Raw genomic sequence first — 20,556 nt, 5'->3', positions numbered from 1 at the left:
AACTCAAAGTTTATAAGATATAAACTGTCTTTTCCTAAAAGACAAAAATTTTAACCAGTCCAAAATGTCGTACATGACTTAATAAATGATACCATATGATCTATTGTGTTACTTGCTAATGAAAATTAATTATTTCCTAGAAATAAATAATTCCTAATTTAATTATAAGAGTTTTATTGAATATTTATCAAAACCAATTTCTAATAAATAATCAATTGTACCAAGTTGTTGTTAGCGTGACCCATCAGTATCATATGTTATTTAGCAATATCACTTTAATATGAATCTTGAGCATACTAGATCTTTCAGGATCGTCACAAATTTTCTAGCCACTAGGCCCAAGCAACTAGGATATACATACATCGTATATCCATTTTCTCAAGAGTAGCTATCAATTCCTTACTTTGTTGACTTACTAACAAACCCACTCACTCATGAAACTTCCACTAACCCTACAGTTACCTTGTGTATGCTAATTATACATAGCTTTTGATTCGATAAACAGTCAAATAATTGATTTTTACTATAAGCCCACAACCAGACAAGGAAGAGGACATAAGGCTAAATCAAGCATTCTTAGGCCTTCGCTTTCTCACGGTCCTCATAAGTACCTGCCACATATAATCAACAACTGTAAGCACAAATCTTAGTGAGTTTTGCAACATACCACATACAGCACAACATAAAATAAACAACTACGGATTATTAGCAATCCTAGGGACTATCAACAATCTCAATGAGCTAACAGCACGCTGATGGGTTATCAGCTACCCTAGAGACTATCAGCGGTCTCAACCACTTATGATCAACAATACATAATAAAAGCAGCAAGACCCAACTGGTCATCACAAATACAACTATTCTACCACATAAGTGAGAATATGTGAGGAAACTCACCTGACACTGACAGTTATTAAACCTCACTCCCGAACTGTTGGAACTAGACTCTGCCTAATCAGCATAATAGTTAGCCCTAATTAGTGATTAAGGTCTAAAATCCAACATATGAGTCCAAATCCCACGCCTAAACCTTCTAAGGGTAAAAGAACCATTTTGCCCTTCTCATGGTCCAAAAACTGTAAATCTTGACCATGAGCCAAAGTCAACAAAAGTCAACATTCAGCGCGTACGATGAGCATAACAATCCTTACGTTGGGCATACAATAAAGCCAACCCTCATCGGGGAAGGATCAGGCTACGCTGCGCGTAGCCAGGAGTATGTCCGACATACTCCGTCTGCCTTTACTTCCATCAAGTTAGTATCTTAATCCTTTAAGACAACCAACCCAACCACATATCTGACGAATCCAAGATGTCTTAATCCATAAAGTCGCTGGATTTAAGCCATTACATGGCTAGGAAGGGGCCAAAGCAACAATCCATTCATTCAAAGCTACTTTAGCCATGCATGAGCGAAAGGGGAAGATCAGGCCAGCATTTTTATGAATCTATATGACCTAATATGTATGAAAGGACAACTAAAACCTTCTGGAGAGTCCTACACTTGAAAAGGTCCAAACTTGGATCCTTAGCTCATAAATCTTAAACAATAGACATCTTAAATATAGCATGCCAAGATATAGACTTTATACCTGAAAATGCTACACAAAGATGGGAGATTTCTTGATCTTCAAGTTTTCCAGCACCTTCTTCTTCTCCTCTAACCTCCATATTCTACTACAAGAGCCAAGAAAACTCAAAACTTGCAATATCTCACACACAATCAACTCACACAAGATTAGGGTTTATGAGAGGGTTGGAGGCTGATAAGGGTGGCCAGAAATGAAGTCATAATGTTCTTTAAATAGGGGAAGTCCTTAAATTTAGGGTTTGATATTTGGGGTAGTACGCCCATCATATCATATGTACGCCCAACGTACTAGCTGGCCATCCGCGATCATGCACGCTGCATGACTATATTTTCGATCCTTTTTCATTAAGGGACCAAATGTGCCACTTTCATAAAGATTCAATAGGTAATAAATATACCTGATTTTAGGATGTTACATAATGTCAATCTCATATAACATATCAAGAAATCCCATAGACTATCAGGCATCATAAATCTGGCAAATTCTATCATGTAATTCCTGAAGATCCCTAGCCTATAACCTAGCATGCATTTCTAACATATCACTAATACACATAAAACAAGTGTTGGTATCTTGGCGAATAACTTTTTCTTGAGCTTTGGCTGATTATACATAGCGCATAGTCTCCTTTAGTTATTTAAAAATTATTTATGAAAAATCTTTTGTAGATCCACATTTTAGGTTTGGAATCACACATATATTCATCCAATTCTCTCAAACCAGAGCTTTGATACCAACTTTAACACCTGATATCAAGTAAATTTCCTTTTTGGCCCAAAAGATTTAAATATGTTGCAAAGTTAGTCCTTACGATGAGCGTACTTGGGATGTATGCTTGGCGTAGCCCATTAAAGAAGGTCGCGAACTTAAGTGAGTACGCTGGGCATACTCATTGCTACATCATGCGTACATAGATGGTGAGAAAACCCTAATTTTTAGGGTTTGAGCATTATTTAAACATTGTTATCCCCTCAAAATCCTTTTCCCTAATCAACCTCCATCTCCCAAATCACCCCTTTCAAACCTTAATCCATTAGGTGAGCCTTTTTGAGCTTGAGAGTATATTTTTTGTGTTCTTGAAGGTAAAAGAAGGAAGTGTAGTCATCATGGAAGGTCAAGGCAAACTAGATCTAGAAGTATCTTACCCTCAAGCATCCTTTGAAGGTATAAAGCTTGGAACTTGATGAATGTTTTCTTGGGATCATGCTAGTTCTTAGGTTTTTATTATTTTTAGTCCCATAATCTTGGTGTTCATGAGTATGGCTTACTCAAAACAATAAGATTTGTCCTTTCATGTGTATTTAGGTGCTTAGAACCATAAAAATGTGATTTTGGTCTTATTATCCCGTCCATGCAAGACTTATAATTAAGTTTTTATATCACATTCTATTCTATGTATAGTTTGTTAATTGTAATATGAAATGAGATGATTTTAAAAGAAAATTGATTGCTATAAATAAAAACTATTCACTAAAATGGGATGTGAGTGGATAGGTGTCGATTAGGGTATGTAGGAGCAGGTAGGTGGGGGATGGTCTATGCGTGTTTATATTTTATTAAAAAAATTGAAATTGAAAAAAATAAGAGTTTGGTTTGTGCTTTAGAGCCTAAATGTATTGTTAAAAGCGTTGGTTCAGACTTTTCATGAATTTTGGATCTGTGATCGAGTGGGCTTCAGGAGGAATAAAGTTGATAGAAGTGTAGGGCTTCTCATTACCTTTTCGTGGATATAAGGATTGTCGGAAACGGATTTATAACAAAGAAGTTATGGCCTTCAGAAGTTTTGTGGTTTCAGGCTTAGTCGAGTACGCTGGGCGTACACAAAGCGTACGCTGGGCATACTAGTGAAACAGGAAGTACGCTGGGTGTACTTTGGAGTACGCTGGGCATACTGACCAAGGGTGGTCAGGAATGTTCTTCGGAGTACGATGGTCGTATCATATGTATGATGGGCGTACGCTAATTATACTTGAACCCTAATTTAGGGTCTTGGACCCTATTTAAACTCCTTATATCATAACCTAACCCTAATATCTTCAGCCTCCATCCCTCTAAACCCTAGAAATCGACCCCAAGCCTCCATTTGACTGATTCTTGAGCATTTTGCTGATTTAGTGAGTTTTTGGTGCATATTGTGGAAGGAGTTCCTTGAGGAAGCATTGCTTGGCTTGGAGCTTGTAGATCCAAGCCCTAATCAGGTTCATCTAGTTCCAAAAGGCATAAAGTTTAAATCTTGGTGGCTTTCTCATGTGGATCTAGTGGGGTGATGACTTGTTATGTTTGTCTTTTGAAGAAGAAGGATATTTGAAAGAGAATAGCTTAACCATCTAGCTTTTGGATCTATGTTCTTCTCTTCTTGGTGCATCTTCCAGAGGTATCAAGTTTGAAACTTGCTTATTGTTGTGCTAGTTTTTGTTTTGGGTCCATTTTAGGGGTTTTGGTCCCCAGAGCTTGAAGCTTTATGAGTTGTTGAACTCCAGAGCCTAATATATGTCCCTTTAAGTGTTCTAGTGGAGAGGATTCATAAAAATGAGGCCTTGGACGTTGGAACCACCTGATGCATAAGATATGAGGATTTTTCGGAGTATAGAGTAAGATTTTCTATGTTTAGGACTTGATATTCCATGCAAAGGATTAAAGTCACGAGCTTTATTGTGTATGAGCCTTTATGGAGACCAGATCTAAGAGTATAGCTATGGTCTTAGTGGATTAAGACGAAGGGAGTGGAGATAACAATCCTGGACGTACGCTGAGCGTAATTCCAGTACACCCCGTGTACTGACCAGTGTCACCAATGGCCAATCTGGATTGTGAGTACGATGAGCGTACCAAGGGAGGTACGCCCCGTGTAACCTCACTGTGGACTTTTGGGCTAAGTTTCATTTTGGGGCCTTGAGTGTTGGGCCTGGAGTTTGGGCTTGTTACAATAGGGTATCGAACCATAGGAATGTATATATTCGTGCTTGGGCCCTTGAGTTGGGCTTGCCATTTAGTTTCAAGAGTGGGCCTTGGGTGAGCCCATTTATTATTGGGCCTTGGTGGGCCCAATGGGTTTTAGGCTATTAATGGGCTGGTTAGTGGTCTTCATTTAGACCTAATGAGTAGAGTCTGGACATAGTTCCTAATTGGGTTAATTGTGGGTTTTGGCTCAGAGTTAGAGGCCGGTGCGCAGCAACAGCGTTTTTAGGGGTTGTTCTTCATCCGAGGTGAGTCTTCTCACTATACTTTTACTAGAGTGGTAATTATATATGATCGGAGGGTCTTATGTGCTTACATTGAGTGTTATGTTATCCTGCTTATTGTTGTATGATATGCATTATGTCTTTATGATTTATGCTATGCGGAGCTTTACAGACCGGACCAAAGGGTCCAATGAACCATGGGACTAGAGGGTCCTACTGAGACACTTTGACCGGAGGGTCTTACAGTGATATAGCCTCAAGTGGCTAATGAGATGTGTGTGCGGTATTTTGGGGAACTCACTAAGCTTCGTGCTTACTGTGTTATGTGTTTCAGGTTTTTCTTAGGATTGCGGGAAGGCACCGACTCGATTGTACACACCATAGAAGGAGTTATGTTTTGAGGATCCTGGATTATTAATCAATCAATTATAGAGATGTGTTTTGTAAACTAAACAAATGAGATTTTGTGAAGTGCGTTATGAAATTTATGTGATTTCAAAATGAAAAATTTGTTTGGAAATTTACGGTGTTACAATCATACCGATTTAATTTGTGCCTCACCCCATTGTGCATGTAACCACTAAAAGTGTATATGCTGATTTATGTGTATACTATAATATTGGATATATTTTGAAATTCAACATTTTTCTAAAAAAAAGTAATGTCCGAAAGATAACTATTCATCAAAATAAAATTGTTCGTCGCCCTTTGAAGACAAACTAATCATGTAAAATAAAACTACATATGAAAACACTTATCCAACATATACAAAATGACAAAATACATTAAAGAATGCATCGTCCATCAAAAAGAAAAGGAATCATTGACAATTAATAAAGCTCAATGACAAAGAATTCAATATCGTGGCATTTATCTTGTAGAATCGGTTTTCTTGCATGGTAAATTTATGTGGCATTATGCACAGGAATATCACATGTTAATTCAAAAGTATAAATGAAGTCTGACGAACAATTCAATGGTAGTGAATTCTTTATATCAAATGTGGTGTATAAAAAGTGTTGCACGATTAATATACACAATTAATCAAGTGTTCATGTACATTTTTAAAGAATTCGAACTTTTCATTTTTAATTCTTAATGATTTGTATTTCTATTAATCTGACTCTTATTGATAATTGTTTAGATGTAATAACTATTTGCACAAAAAAAAACTAATCGCCTCGAAAACAAATTTCTAAAAGAAATTATTCGCATCTGTTGCTTGGCGCAGGTATACGGTTAGTGTGTATATATATACATATATATATATATATATATATATATATATATATATATATACACATACATACATATATATATATATATATATATATATATATATATATATATATATATATATATAGAGAGAGAGAGAGAGAGAGAGCTGGGTTCAGGTATTTAAAGTAATTATTGTGTTATTGTATGCATAAATGTGAGCCAATCAAAATTAAACAAGAGATTAAATAATTAAATAAATAAATAAGGTAATTTAGTAATATGATTAATAACTTCCAAAAATAATCCCTATAATCATGGTATTGACTTTTAACCTAATCTATCAAGTTTAAATCTCGTTCCCTCACATCTGGCTGATCCCATCATGAGGAATCTCGCAGGCGGCTAATCCGTTTCTTTCTGATCAATGGCGAAGAGGGTATCTCTCGGGACTGATGAGGCCGAAGGGGGAGATGGGAAGGAGCAGTGACGAAAGAAGAAGAGGTGGGTGCAACAGGGCTTTGTGGTCGATGGGAATAGTAGAGAACGAATAATACGAGGGAAAAAGGGGTTCGTTTTCTTGGCTGGTTCGATCGTCATCAACACACGAAGAAGGAAGAAGGATTCACGAACGGAGCAGGGGAAGAACGAATATGGTTACAGGGGGCTCCGGTGGTGCCATGGATCAGGTTCGTTTTTTCAAATTTAGATTTAGTTTTTTCTATTTTTGTTCAATTGCAATAAATTCGATCATTCTTGATCTTATCGTGTTTCTGTTTAGGTTTTATATGTAGGGCTTCTGTACATACCTAGGTGTTCAACTAACACTATTTGATCGCATTTGTTAGTAAAACTGTCTTCTAGATTCCTGTGAGCTCTACTAGAATGGAATCTTGAATTCTGATTCTATCAGAATAGAAACGAGAGATATCAAAGCAAAACATGGTACATATGAAACTTACAACATTCTACAAGAATGAAATCTTGAATTTCGATTTTGTCAGAATAGAATCTTGAAGATGAACATTGTATGGGATGAAGATGAACAATGACCACCAATCTTCCAAAAAAATGGATTATTCCAGCTGAATAATATATAATATTATGAAAAAAAAATATATGTAATAGTATAAGCTGGTAGAATGATTTATGTATTGTATTTCTTTGTTATTAATAAGTGTAACATTATTATAGAATAGTATGTAAATTTTTTTCTCTTCGAAGAATGTAATGATTTTTTTAAAATTTGATCCAAAATTTTGTTATTCTTCAAGAATTTCATTAAATCAAAATATATATTATGTCAGAATGTCTATTCTTGTATCGTTCAATCATATTTGTTATTTTTCAATATATTGATAAACATATTCCATCAGAATTTAACGGATTAAGAGAATTATCATCAATACAATCAGATTTTTAAACTTAATAGAATCTATTTTCCCTTAAATTATGCAATTTTCCTTAAAATATGCAAATTTCCATTATTAAATCTATATTAATGACTAAAATACCCTTCTAGTTAGAATAGATGGTATTTTTGAATTATATTGAATTCAATACTATGTAATAATCACTTACTTAAAATAAGTTAAAATGATTGGCCCATATTTATGCATACAATAACACAATAATTACTTTGAATAGAATAACCTAAGCCTATATATATATATATATATATATATATATATATATATATATATATATATATATATATATATATATATATATATTTAACACTCATAAAATCTCATAAAAATTTAAACTTTTAAAACCAACCAAAATCATAATTGTTTACATCATAATTTTGAAAACATGTTTATCATCAGAGTTTTTCCCAAAATCACAAATCATAAAATGAGGAGGTGCATGATCACGCCTCGACCTTTCCGCGATCCTCTGAGGTACCTGAAACATAATCCAAAACTGTAAGCCCACAGCTTAGGGGTTTCCCCCAAAATACCAACATAACACAAAACCAAAATAATACAATAAACAAAATGCATACAGATCCTTCAGTCAGACTGGAACACCTAACCGGCCTATAGTCTACCTGGTATGCTCATAGAACCTTCAGCATGACTGGTACGCCACCTTGGTCGTTCAGCCAATCTGGAACGTTCTCTGGGCCTTCGACCTGACTGGTGCGCCCCACTAGCCTTCAGTCTATCCGAGACGCCCTAGGTCCGTTGGCCTTCAGCACAAAGCAGGACCGCCTCATCCCAACTACACATAACATGTCGACATATACATTACACATAAACATATAACCAGGAAACAGACAAACATGCCGATCTTACAGATCACTAAGTATAACATCATCTTATCTACCTGGATACAGATCTAACAGATCACAACAATACTCAATCATGCAATAATTAGGATAACAATCCAAAAGGGTCGGCCTTGGTGCCATCGACCCAAGAAGTACAGTGAGGAACACTCATCTCTCAAGTAGTGTAGAACTGATAAGTTCTGACACCGAATCTCAGCTCCCTAGTCAAATGCCTACAACCACTATGTGACCAATTCCATCAAAATCCAAATATACCCAAAATACCCTTAAAAGTCAAACTTGGTCAACCATGGTCAAAGTGAAAGTCAACGGTCAAGGTCAACAGTCCTTGTTGACCCAACACGTTGTGCGCACTAATAAACACATCGTGTTTCTATAGCAATCAGATGGTCGGTAAAACCCCAGCCAACATGCCATGTTGGCTTGCAAACATATTGTGCTTGCCCGAGCTTAATACATTCAATTGTTCCTATGATTCCACGGACTCCAAGACTCAGATCTAAACTTAAATGTTATCAAAAGGGATAATGTTTCCAACTTAATCCTTTGGGGATACTCCTAGTGTTCAAAAACCCATCGAAAAAGCTTGAAGATTCAATGGCTCAACCAACAAGCACAAAATCCTTGAGATCTGAAACCCAACCTTTCCAGAAGAGGTTCGAGCATCAAAATCAAACCAAAGGTTAGTTCTTTATAGACATGCATGTCTTAAACCTAAAATGGGTCAAAAATGGGAAATATGACCTAAACTCCATGCATGGCATCAAAACTTGGCTAAAGACCAAATCCAAACCACTACAATGTCACCTTGATCTGGAGATTCATAAAGTTGCAAGCTTTATGAGATCCATCTATTGCAACATCCAAAAATAAGGAGAAAAGGGACAAAAATCAAGATCTAGCTACATAAAGGAATAAAAATCGGATCTTGGACACTAAGAAAGGTCTATAAGAGTGCCAAATTGAAGATGAGAGATTTGCTTGCTAGATCATTGCTTCCTTACTCCAACTTTCTTCTTCTTTTGCTACAAAATACCACACTAGCTTACAAATGAAAAGGAAAGATGATTAGGGTTCACAAGCACCGATATGGGGGGTTTGGAGGCTGATAAAAGATCAACCCTAGGGAGTTAAGGAGATTATATAGGGTGCATAACCCTAAAATTTAGGGTTTCTCATTCATCCGGCAACACGCCGAGTTTCCCTAACCAATGCGCCGTGTTGGTCCGTAAAAAATATGCGGCCCAATATTCCTTCAACACACCGTGGTGAGGCTTCCACCACGCCGTGTTCCAATGGAAAAACATGCTTAAAGGAATAAATATCAAACCTGGGAATAAGGATGTTACCACTCTGCCCCACTTGGAGTAGGCTTCATCCTCGAAGCCTGCTGCGGTGAACAAATACGAATAATGCTCCTGCATCCCAGCCTCCGGCTCCCAGGTCCACTCAGAGCCCCTCCCATGCTACCACTGTACCTTTACCAAAGGTACTTCCTTTCTATGCAAAACCTTTTCCTTCTTTTCCAGAATAGATACTAGCCTCTCAACATAGTTCAGGTTCTCATCAACCTGAATATCGTCCAATGATACCACTGCATCCTCACCAAATATGCACTTTCGTAGCTGCGAAACATGGAAAGTGTTATGAATCTGAATAAGCTCCTCAGGAAGATCCAATCTATAACCGACCTTGCTAACCTTGGAAATAACCTGGAATGGCCCAATATATTGGGGACCCAACTTCCCCCTCTTCCGGAGGCGAATCACACCTTTCTAAGGTGAGACCTTCAGCAACACCATGTCGCCGACCTGAAACTCCAACTCAGATCAGTGTTGGTCGGCATAGCTCTTTTTTCGACTCTAAGCAGTCTGCAATCTCTGCCTGATATGTTGGATCATCTATGTAGTCTGAAGGACCACCTTGGTCTGCCCCATAACCCTGTCACCAACTTCGCCCCATGACTCTGGGGTACAACATCTCCGCCCATACAAGAGCTCAAAAGTAGAGCACCAATGCAGGAGTGAAAACTATTGTTCTAGGAAAAGTCCGCAAGAGGTAGGTAGGAGTCCCAGCTCCCACCAAAATCAATGAAACAGGCTCGCAACATATCCTCATGAATCTGTATCATCCGCTCGCTCTGGCCGTCGATCTGTGGATGATAAGTTGTGCTGAAATGCAGCTTCGTACCCAGCTCCTCATGTAACTTCTACCAAAATTGGGAGGTGAACCGAACACTACGGTCTAAAACAATAGAGACCAAAACCCTGTGACGAGCAACGATCTCACGAATATACACATTGGCCAGCTTCTCGGCCGAAGAACTCTCCCGAATCGCCAGAAAATGGGCACTCTTGGTCAATCGACCCATGATGACCCAAATGGCATCAAAACCCTTTTCCGTCTTTGGCAACTTCGTACTGAAGTCCATCAAAATCTGGTCCCATTTCCATATGGGAGCCTCCAGAGTCTATAGCTTGCCATGCGGCTTCTGATGCTCGGCCTTGACCATCCTACAAGTCAATCACCTCTTAACATACCAGACGATCTCTCTCTTCATATACGGCCACTAATAACTCAATCTTAAATCCCTATACATATTGGTAGCCCCCAGATGAATAGAGAAACGAGACTTATAAGCCTCTTCCACCATAATATGTTTGACCCCACTAGATATAGGTACCCAAACCTGACCAAATGGGTCAACAAACCCCGACTATCTGGAACAAATCGGGTAATCTCACCCCTAATCCTCTCAATCTTCCAATTCTCTTCCCGAACACCCTCGGCGTAGGCCTCTCTAATCAAAACCACAAGTGGAGAATCCACTTATATCCTCAGACATGAGACCCTATCATAAGGCCCATCCGACTTGCAGCTCAAGGCATCTGCCACCACATTCGCTTTACGCGGATGGTAAAGGATCTCACAGTCATAATCCTTGACTATGTCCACCCACGTGTGCTACCTCATGTTTAGGTTCGGCAGATCTATAATTTTTCTGAAGCTCTTGAGATATATGTAGATAGTACAATGGACCCCATAATGATAATGCCTCCTAATCTTGAGGGTAAAAACCATATCCCCAACTCAAGATCGTGCGTTGGATATCTCGACTCATGCAGCTTCAGCTTCCGCGAAGCCTAAGCTATCACTAGTCCTCTCTACATGAGGACTGCTCCCAAACCAGTGATGAATGCATCACATAAAACCACAAAATCCTCAACTCCCTATGGGAGGGCCAAAAATGGGGTTTCGCATAGCCTCTGCCGAAGAGTTTCGAATGTTGACTGCTGCTTGGGGCCCCACTGGAAATCCACCCCCTTCCTCGTCAGACGAGTGAGGGGTACTACAATCTTGAATAAATCTCCGGTAGTACCCTACCAATCCCTAGAAACTCCTGATATCTGAGGGAGATTTCGAAACCTCCCACTGCATCACCGCCTCGATCTTGGCCGGATCGACCAAAATCACATCCTGGTTAACGAGGTGTACAAGGAACTGAACCTCTCATAATCAAAAATCGCACTTCGAGAACTTAGCATAAATCCATTTTCGTTTCAATACCCCTAGGATCTTACGAAGATGCTCCTCATGCTGCTCTCTGTTCATGGAATATACCAAGATATCATCAATAAACACGATAACCGAACGATCGAGCATCAACTTGCATACCCGATTCATGAAATCCATGAATTCTGCAAGTGCATTGGCAAGCCCAAATGACATCACCACAAACTCGTAATTCTCATAACGAGTCCAGAACGCGATCTTCTCCACATCCTCCTCCCTCACCCTGACCATATGGTATCTGGACCTCGTATCTATCTTTGAAAACCAAGACACACCCTGCAACTGATCAAAGAGATCATCAATCCATGGAAGGGGATAACGATTCTTCACTGTTTGCTTGTTTAACTCCCGGTAATCAATACACATCCGATGTGAACCTTCCTTCTTCTTGACGAATTAAATCGGTGCCGCCCTCGGAGAACTACCCGGTCTGATAAACTGCTTGCCTAGAAGTTCCTGCAACTGAGATGACAACTCCTGCATCTTAGGTGGTGCCAAACGGTATGGCGCCTTGGTAATCGTGGCCACACCTGGCACGAGGTCGATCCTAAACTCGACCTGCCTCTCAGGAAGCACACTCGGTAATTCCTCTGGAAATACATCAGCGAACTCCCTGACCATCGGGACCTTTGAGACTGAAGCCTAATCCCCAGCATGCATAACCACCATATAATCCAGATAACCTGCACACATGTGTTGAATATACTACCGAGCCCTGGCTGCAGAACAAAACCCTGATTCCATCCTGGTACCCTCTCTATAAATTACCAGTTCTCCACCACTTGGAGTTCGAACTACCACGCGTTGGCCCTTGCAATCGATTATAGGACTAAAACGGCTCAACCAATCCATACCCACAATCACGCAGACATCCTCCATGGGGATAGGGATCAAATCAATCGGAAAGGATACCCAAAGATCTCCAGAACGCAACCCAAATACATTAAAGAAGCAGAAACCCTGTGTTCGTTGGCGATAGAAACTCACAACGGACACTCCAACTCTCCTAGGGGCATAGCAAACTCTCTGCTAAATGACCGAGAAACAAAGGGCCTACTCGCACCCAAGTCAAATAACACTAAAGTAGGCAAGGAGTTATCTAGGAACGTACCTAATAGAGGTGCACATATATATATATATATATATATATATATATATATATATATATATATATATATATATATATATATATATATAAGCATAAAACAAAACAATATCAACAAGCTAACAGATAGAAACATATCAGTCACAACATATGGAGCTACTCTGGCATCCTCGGCAGTGATCTAAAAACGGATACCCCGAGCCCTTAGGGGCTCCTCCTTCCTTTGGCGCCCATCAGTGATCCTCAATATGGTTGGCGCGGGGGCCTGCGCCGACTTGGAGGATAGCAATGGATAGTTGACCTTCACGTAGCCAACCTAATCACAATGATAGCAAATCCTCGTACTCTGAACTGGGGATAGCTGGCGGCAATCCCTCGCATAGTTCCCCTTCCTGCCACACTTGTGGCATACCTGTCCTAATCGACAAACCCCTTCATGAACCTTTCCGCACTTCCCACAAGTGCGACCTCGCTGACCCCCAGACCTAGAATCAGCGACTTTGAACCGCTTTGGCGCAAGCTGCGACTATGTCGGGGACGGTCTCTACTCCCTCAACTGAAGTTCTAGCTCAAGCTCACGCCGCCAGGCGGCCTCTTGCAACTCCAACAAAGAATCACACTGTTGGGTAGAAACAAATTGATTGATATCCGTCTTGAGCATGCTTAGATAACGGGTCATATGAGCCTGCTCTGAAAGAAACTCAGGGAAAAACATAGCCCTCTTAGTAAACATCCGGGTGATCTCCGACACCGACATCGATCCCTACCTCAGGTCCAAAAACTCTTGGGCCAACCTCTCAACGAGTATGAAACATCTCCATGAACTGATCCCAAGATACCGTAACCCTTTGCTAAGTAGAATATGATCCCGTAACAAGTCTCCACCAATTTCACTTTGGCCTTAAGAGGTTTAGACCGCACCTGACCTTCTGCTCAGCTGGGCAAGAGTAGGTGAAAAAGCATCCCTCAACATCAGATAGCCATCTCATGGCGACGATCGGGTCCTAAACTCCATCGTAATTCGGGGGCTTTGTATTATCAAAGTCTCGATACTAAAAAAACCCGACCCGGTCCAATACCTGCAGCTGCCACGGCTGTAGCAACAGCAATTTCAACAATGGTTGCGTATCTGTCATCAAAGAAATCCATCATCGCAGTCTTAATAGAACCAAATAACTGATGTATCTGATCCCAGATGATGGCCAGCACCTCCCCATGGAGAATCTCCCTAATCATGGCATCCAGCTCATCAGCTCCAATCTGCCTGCCAGCTCCTGATCCCGATCCGGATCCGAACTTAACTCGCCTCGTAGTCACCATACTAAAAATACATCAGGGAGATATAAGATAATATGCATAACATAATAGGGGAACCAACTCCCAACAAGCACTAGGGGTTTAGACTTATCTGTTTCATGTATGGGTCCTGTGCTTTCAGTAGAACGGGCCCATACTACCTTCCAAACCTACCTGTAGTTGTCTCAGAGGATCATCACAACAACCCTAACAATAAACTTCCCTCTAACATACTCATGCACTCTACCCTTACTTCCTAGAGGAAGGCTACGCATACCGACTGGCCAGCTGACCCCACACAACTCATCCTACCAATAACTGCCAAACGACCCTCCATTGGTGCCAGATAACTATTGCATAAATATTATCACATACTACATGACTTAAACTATCTTAGACTATTGCATAAATACTATCACATACTACAATACTTAAACTATCTTAAACTATCACATACTACATGACTTAAACTATCGTAGACTAAAAGATTCAATCGCACAACGGTTGGACTGAAACAAGAGCTGCGCAGCAGGACCAATTCCCTTACCACATGACCATTTAACCCATGCAGTATGCGAGTTAGCGCATTCATTCAATAGCTAGTTCCCAAACGAAATAGTCATACAACAATCATAGGGCACTCTATAGAGATAAGGCATCAAATATCAGGCAATTCTATCATACGATTCCTGAGGATCCCTATCTTTTACTTAGTTTGAGACTGGACTCACACGAGTGCTCCTCCAATTCACTAAAACCAACGCTCTGATACCAACTTGTAACACTCATAAAATATCATAAAAATTTAAACTTTTAAAAGCAACCAAAATCATAATTTGATACGTCCTACTTTTCAAAACATGTTTATCATCAGAGTTTTTCCCAAAATCACAAATCATAACATAAGGAGGTGCACGATTACACATTTGCCTTTCCGCGATCGTCTGAGGTACCTGAAACATAATCCAAAACTATAAGCCCAAAGCTTAGTGAGTTTCCCCCAAAGTACCAACACAACACAAAACCAGATGAATACAATAAACATTATGCATACAAAGCCTTCAGTCTGTTTGAAACACCCCATCGGCCTACAGTCTATCTGGTAAGCTCAAAGAACCTTCAGCATGAATGGTACACCACCTCAGGCCTTCAGCATATTTGGAATGTTCTCCGGGCCTTCGGCCTGACTGGTACGCCCCACCGACCTTCAGTCTATCCGGGATGCCCTGGGTCTGTTGGCCTTCACCACAAAGAAGGACCGCCTCAACCCAACCATACATAACATGTCAACATATATATTACACATAAACATATAACCAGGCAACATATAAACAGGTAGATCTTACAGATCACTAAGCATAGCATCATCCTATCTACCAGGATATAGATGATGGGTTTTAGCCATAAGAACTTTCCTATGTGCGCATGCAAAACCCTAATGATTGGATCTAGGCTTTCTAATTAAACATGCTTTGAATCCAAGACTTCTAATAACTAATTAGGTATAAGAACAATACAAAATCAGATCTAGAAGTTTACCTTTGAATCTCTTGTTTTGATCTTGTTGTCTTGGAGCTCAAGAGCCACAATCGTCACTCCTCTAATGGCTTACAAACACCAACTAGCAAGGAGGATGATTTGAGAGAGAGGTTAGGAAGAAATCGGCCAGGGGTTCTCTTCTTTTGAAGTCATACCGATTTCCCTTGCTCAAGGGATCTATTTATACTTGTAGACTCCTTAGGGTTTCACCTTTAAACCCTAGTTGGATAATCTTTCCTTAAAGCAATCCAAATCCTTACCTTAGATAAGCCTTGGACGATTTTGAGCTATCCTAATCCCTAGAATCCGTCCATCCCTTATCCCTTAAGGATTTACAGTCTAAAGTGTAACTATCAAACAATTGACAGTTTATACCCTCTTATTTAATTAATCTCTTTAAGTCACTAAATTAATACTAATTAATTTATGACTTATATTAATCAAATAACAATATTATTATTCCTTATATTATTCTCATAATATTTATTCTCTAATAATAAATCATCCTATCAAGTTGCTATGGTGAAGGCAACCCAAAAGGACCATGCACAATCGGGTCAAATACTTGCCTAATATAGTTGCAGCCTTAGACACTATTCCAACAGTCTCCCACTTGGATAAGTCTAGTAACTATATGCACAAGTACAATCCGATTCGCAATCGTAGCTCTCAAAGACGCTGTCAAACTCTGATCTACTCAATCTTGTCTGTAACGACCCAATTTTTCACGACCAAAAATTTTGTTTTAAAACATTACTTTAGAAAATATTAATAACTAAAAACATTGTTTGATCAAACCATAACACAACGTGAACCATGTCTAAAAGCCAAATCATACAACCAATCAAAATATCAGAGTACAAATCCCAGTGAAGCTTGTAAATGCGGAAACCAGAGAGTGTGTGTGTGACATGCTGCTACCGCGCCGACTCCTTTCCCCTAGCTGAGGAGGTACCTGAAACCAAAACTGAAAACCGTAAGAACAAAGCTTAGTGAGTTCCCCCATCGTACCACATACCATACAAACACATAACATACATACTGCCAGGCCATTCTAAGGTGCCTGACTACCCGGTCAAGCCATTCTGGGGTGCTGACTACCCGTGTCAAGCCATTCTGGGGTGCTGACTACCCGTGTCAAGCCATTCTGTGGTGCTGACTACCCATCGGTCCTAACAACCGATCCTCGGGGACTAGTCCCCTCTTACTATCTTTATCGCATATAACATAACAAGCCAGCATGCAAACATATCATCACGTATTGTCAGACATATCTGGGGTGTCTAACCTACCCTTCGGTCCTAACAACCGAACTCTACAACTATCACATATACATATCATGCCAGCATATAACATAACAGGTAGTAGAAAAACTAGATGATATCACAAAGACAATCATCTAACATACAACTCCTACTGGTGGGCCGGCATTGTGGCCGTAGACCCACTGCTACTGGAAGGTAACTCACCTCGAAGTAGCCGCTGATCTGATCGGGAACTAACTGTCTACTGCTTCTGCTGCTGCTCCGGAAATCCTCCGGCTGCAATCCCCACAACATACTCAATCAAACACTGCTAACGGTACTTTGGGTAAAATGACCATTTTACCCCTGATCATGCCCTAAGTCAAAGTCAGAGTCAACTTTCAGTTGACCCGACTCGCCGAGTTGGCTTTCCAACTCGCCGAGTCCTTACTCAAACGATTGCCCTGAATCCCGTTCCTACTCGTCGAGTTAGGAGACGACTCGACGAGTTCACCTTCTAAACTGATATTCAAGTCCTTCATCCTACTAGCCGAGTTGTATGAACAACTCGTCGAGTTCATCTTCATCCGATGAACACTTATGCTAAGACTCGCCGAGTTGTATGAACAACTCGCCGAGTCCATCTTCATCCGAAGAACACTTATGCTGCGACTCGCCGAGTTGTATGAACAACTCGCCGAGTCTGTTCTTGATCTAAGGAGATTGCCTTGAACTTGCCGAGTCAAGGCATTGACTCGCCGAGTACCTCCATAGATGAGTTCAGCTTCCGACTCACTGAGTCACACCTCGTGACTCACTGCTCACTCGACACTACGAAAAGGGGACAAACTCGGAGACTCGCGAACAGACTCGCCGAGTCACATGAACGACTCGCCGAGTCGTTGCCATGCACCTATTTAATACATGGATTTGATCGATTCCAGTCCATGCCATTCACAGATCTGGACTTCTAGGACACGAATCACACGTAAAGTTTCCAACTTTACATGTAGATATTCACCAATAAGGATTTTAGGGCTCAAAATGCCTCAAAAGGGTAGATCTAGGGTGGACAAGCAACATGGGGCCAAACTAACAGATCTGAGCTCCTGGAGCTCAATCTTGCCTAGATCTAGAGGCCAATCGACTTATTATAAACCCTCAAGCATACACAATCTTGGAAATCACTCAAAAAGGACTTTAATGGAGCTATAAGGGACAATAAGCTTACAAACAGAGGGGAAACGAGCTATACCTTAGGGGAAACGTTGGAATGACACAGAGATGCTTGGCCTCCTTATCCTCTTCTTGATTCCCTCTTCTTTTCCTTCAAAGAAACTTCAAGAACACCACAAAACACTTCAAACTCACAAGGAAGCAAGGCTAGAGAGAGATACAGGGCTCTGAGGGTGAATGGGGGCGAGGTTAGGGCGGATAAGTCGTTTAAATAGGGTGCAAACCCCTGAAACTTAGGGTTTCGTCCAATAGTTGTGACTCGCCGAGTTCAGGATATGGACTCGTCGAGTCGCCAACTTAAACGTGTCCCAGGTCCCGCATCCACTCGGCGAGTCGGACCTATGACTCGCCGAGTCCAAGGCTAAAAGAAGAGAAATACTCAAATAGGATTTACGTACCAGGAACCAGGTGCTACATTGTCCTTTAGATAAGGGATCGTACAGTCCTCTGTTAGATATCATGCTGACAATTCTATGGAATGATTAGTCTAGCATTTAGGTTTCTCGATCTCCGATTTATTTGATATAGAACTTAATCGAACACATCATTTCAGTTCTGACCGGGCCCGACACATAAGTCAAATCAAATCATCGAGCGGCCGAGATATCGCTTTTACCTACTTAGGATAAAAGTTACAGATAAACGTCGACTTATATGTATTTACTTATTCACTAATCAACTATACACAACAATGCGTTTTATAACATCGAGTTACTGATGCGTTTTCGCATTATCAATGTACAACCAATTAACAAATAACAAACCATATATCTAGGTTGTAAGACTATATGATATTATCGTCTTGCGATCACCCTTTTATATATCATATTCCATAAGGTGATTCCAGCAAGCGCGGGTTTTCTCCAATGCTCAAAGCCAGTTCATAAGCACTCATGAATGTCGTAGCAATCTTTTGCCATGTCTAATACCATTTAGACAATCTACACACCAATTCATGACAATCTTCATTCATATCTACTTCCAACATATGAACGATTGTGGACAATTTGAAGAATTCGATTATTCTTAATAAATTCAATTATTCTGGAAGTCAAAACATGCAAAAATGAAACAATAGTTAAACAATTAACATATGACAGTAACATTACTCATAAATAAAACTCCGAAATTTAATCATCAAATGTTAATTACATTTATCTATTACACGTTTCTATTACTATCTAATCTATGCTAATATCATCCTTCAGCCCAATACTCCTAACATGCTGCAAGTGCTTAACCCTACTCAGTCCCTTCATAAGCGGATATGTTGGGTTATCTTCTGATGATATCCTCTTCACTATGAGTTGTCCTTCTTCTACACGATGTCTAATAAAGTGGTATTTTCTGTCGATGTGTCGTGATCTACCATGCTCTCTCGGTTCCTTGGTCAAGCCAACCGCTCCTTCATTATCACAGAAAATCTCCATGGGCTCCTTTATGGCGGGTACAACTCCAAGATCACCGATGAAGTTCTTCAGCCATATTTCCTCCTTCGATGCTTCGCTCGCTGCAATGTACTCTGATTCGCACGTTGAATCAACTACGGTTTCCTGCTTGGAACTTTTCCAAGTCACTGCTCCTCCATTTAGGGTAAAGACCCAGCCCGACTGCGAACGGTAGTTGTCCCTGTCGGTCTGAAAGCTGGCGTCACTATACCCTCGCACCTTCAAGTCATCACTCCCTCCGAGGACTAAGAACCATTCCTTCGTCCTCCGAAAGTACTTAAGGATATTCTTCACCGCAATCCAATGGGCTCTGCCAGGATTTCCTTGATATCTGCTAACCATTCTCAAAGCAAAGGCTACATCATTTCTGCTATTTCAGCTTCGGTACTCGGACATTGAGTCTTACTCAACTTGGCATTACTTTGTATCGGTAATTCTCCCTTTTTCGAGTTTTCCATACTAAAACGTTTCAGTACCTTCTCTAAGTAAGTGTTCTGACTAAGTCCTATTAGTCTCTTACTTCTCTCCCTTACTATCCTTATTCCCAAAATATAGGAAGCCTCTCCGAGGTCCTTCATAGCGAAGCACTTCCCGAGCCAAGACTTAACTTCCTGCAGAGCCGGGATGTCGTTTCCTATGAGTAATATGTCATCGACATATAGAACGAGGAAACTTGCTATACTCCCACTGGCTTTGACATATACACATGATTCATCTTCGCTTCGTAGAAATCCAAACTCTTTGACTTTCTCATCGAAGCAAAGATTCCATCTGCGAGATGCTTGCTTAAGTCCATAAATGGACTTCTCAAGCTTACACACTCTATTCGG

Source organism: Lactuca serriola, chromosome 1, assembly GCF_051521515.1.
Source record: "Lactuca serriola cultivar US96UC23 chromosome 1, Lser_US96UC23_V15, whole genome shotgun sequence".
Classification (NCBI taxonomy): Eukaryota; Viridiplantae; Streptophyta; class Magnoliopsida; order Asterales; family Asteraceae; genus Lactuca; species Lactuca serriola.
This window is presented reverse-complemented; position numbering follows the sequence as displayed.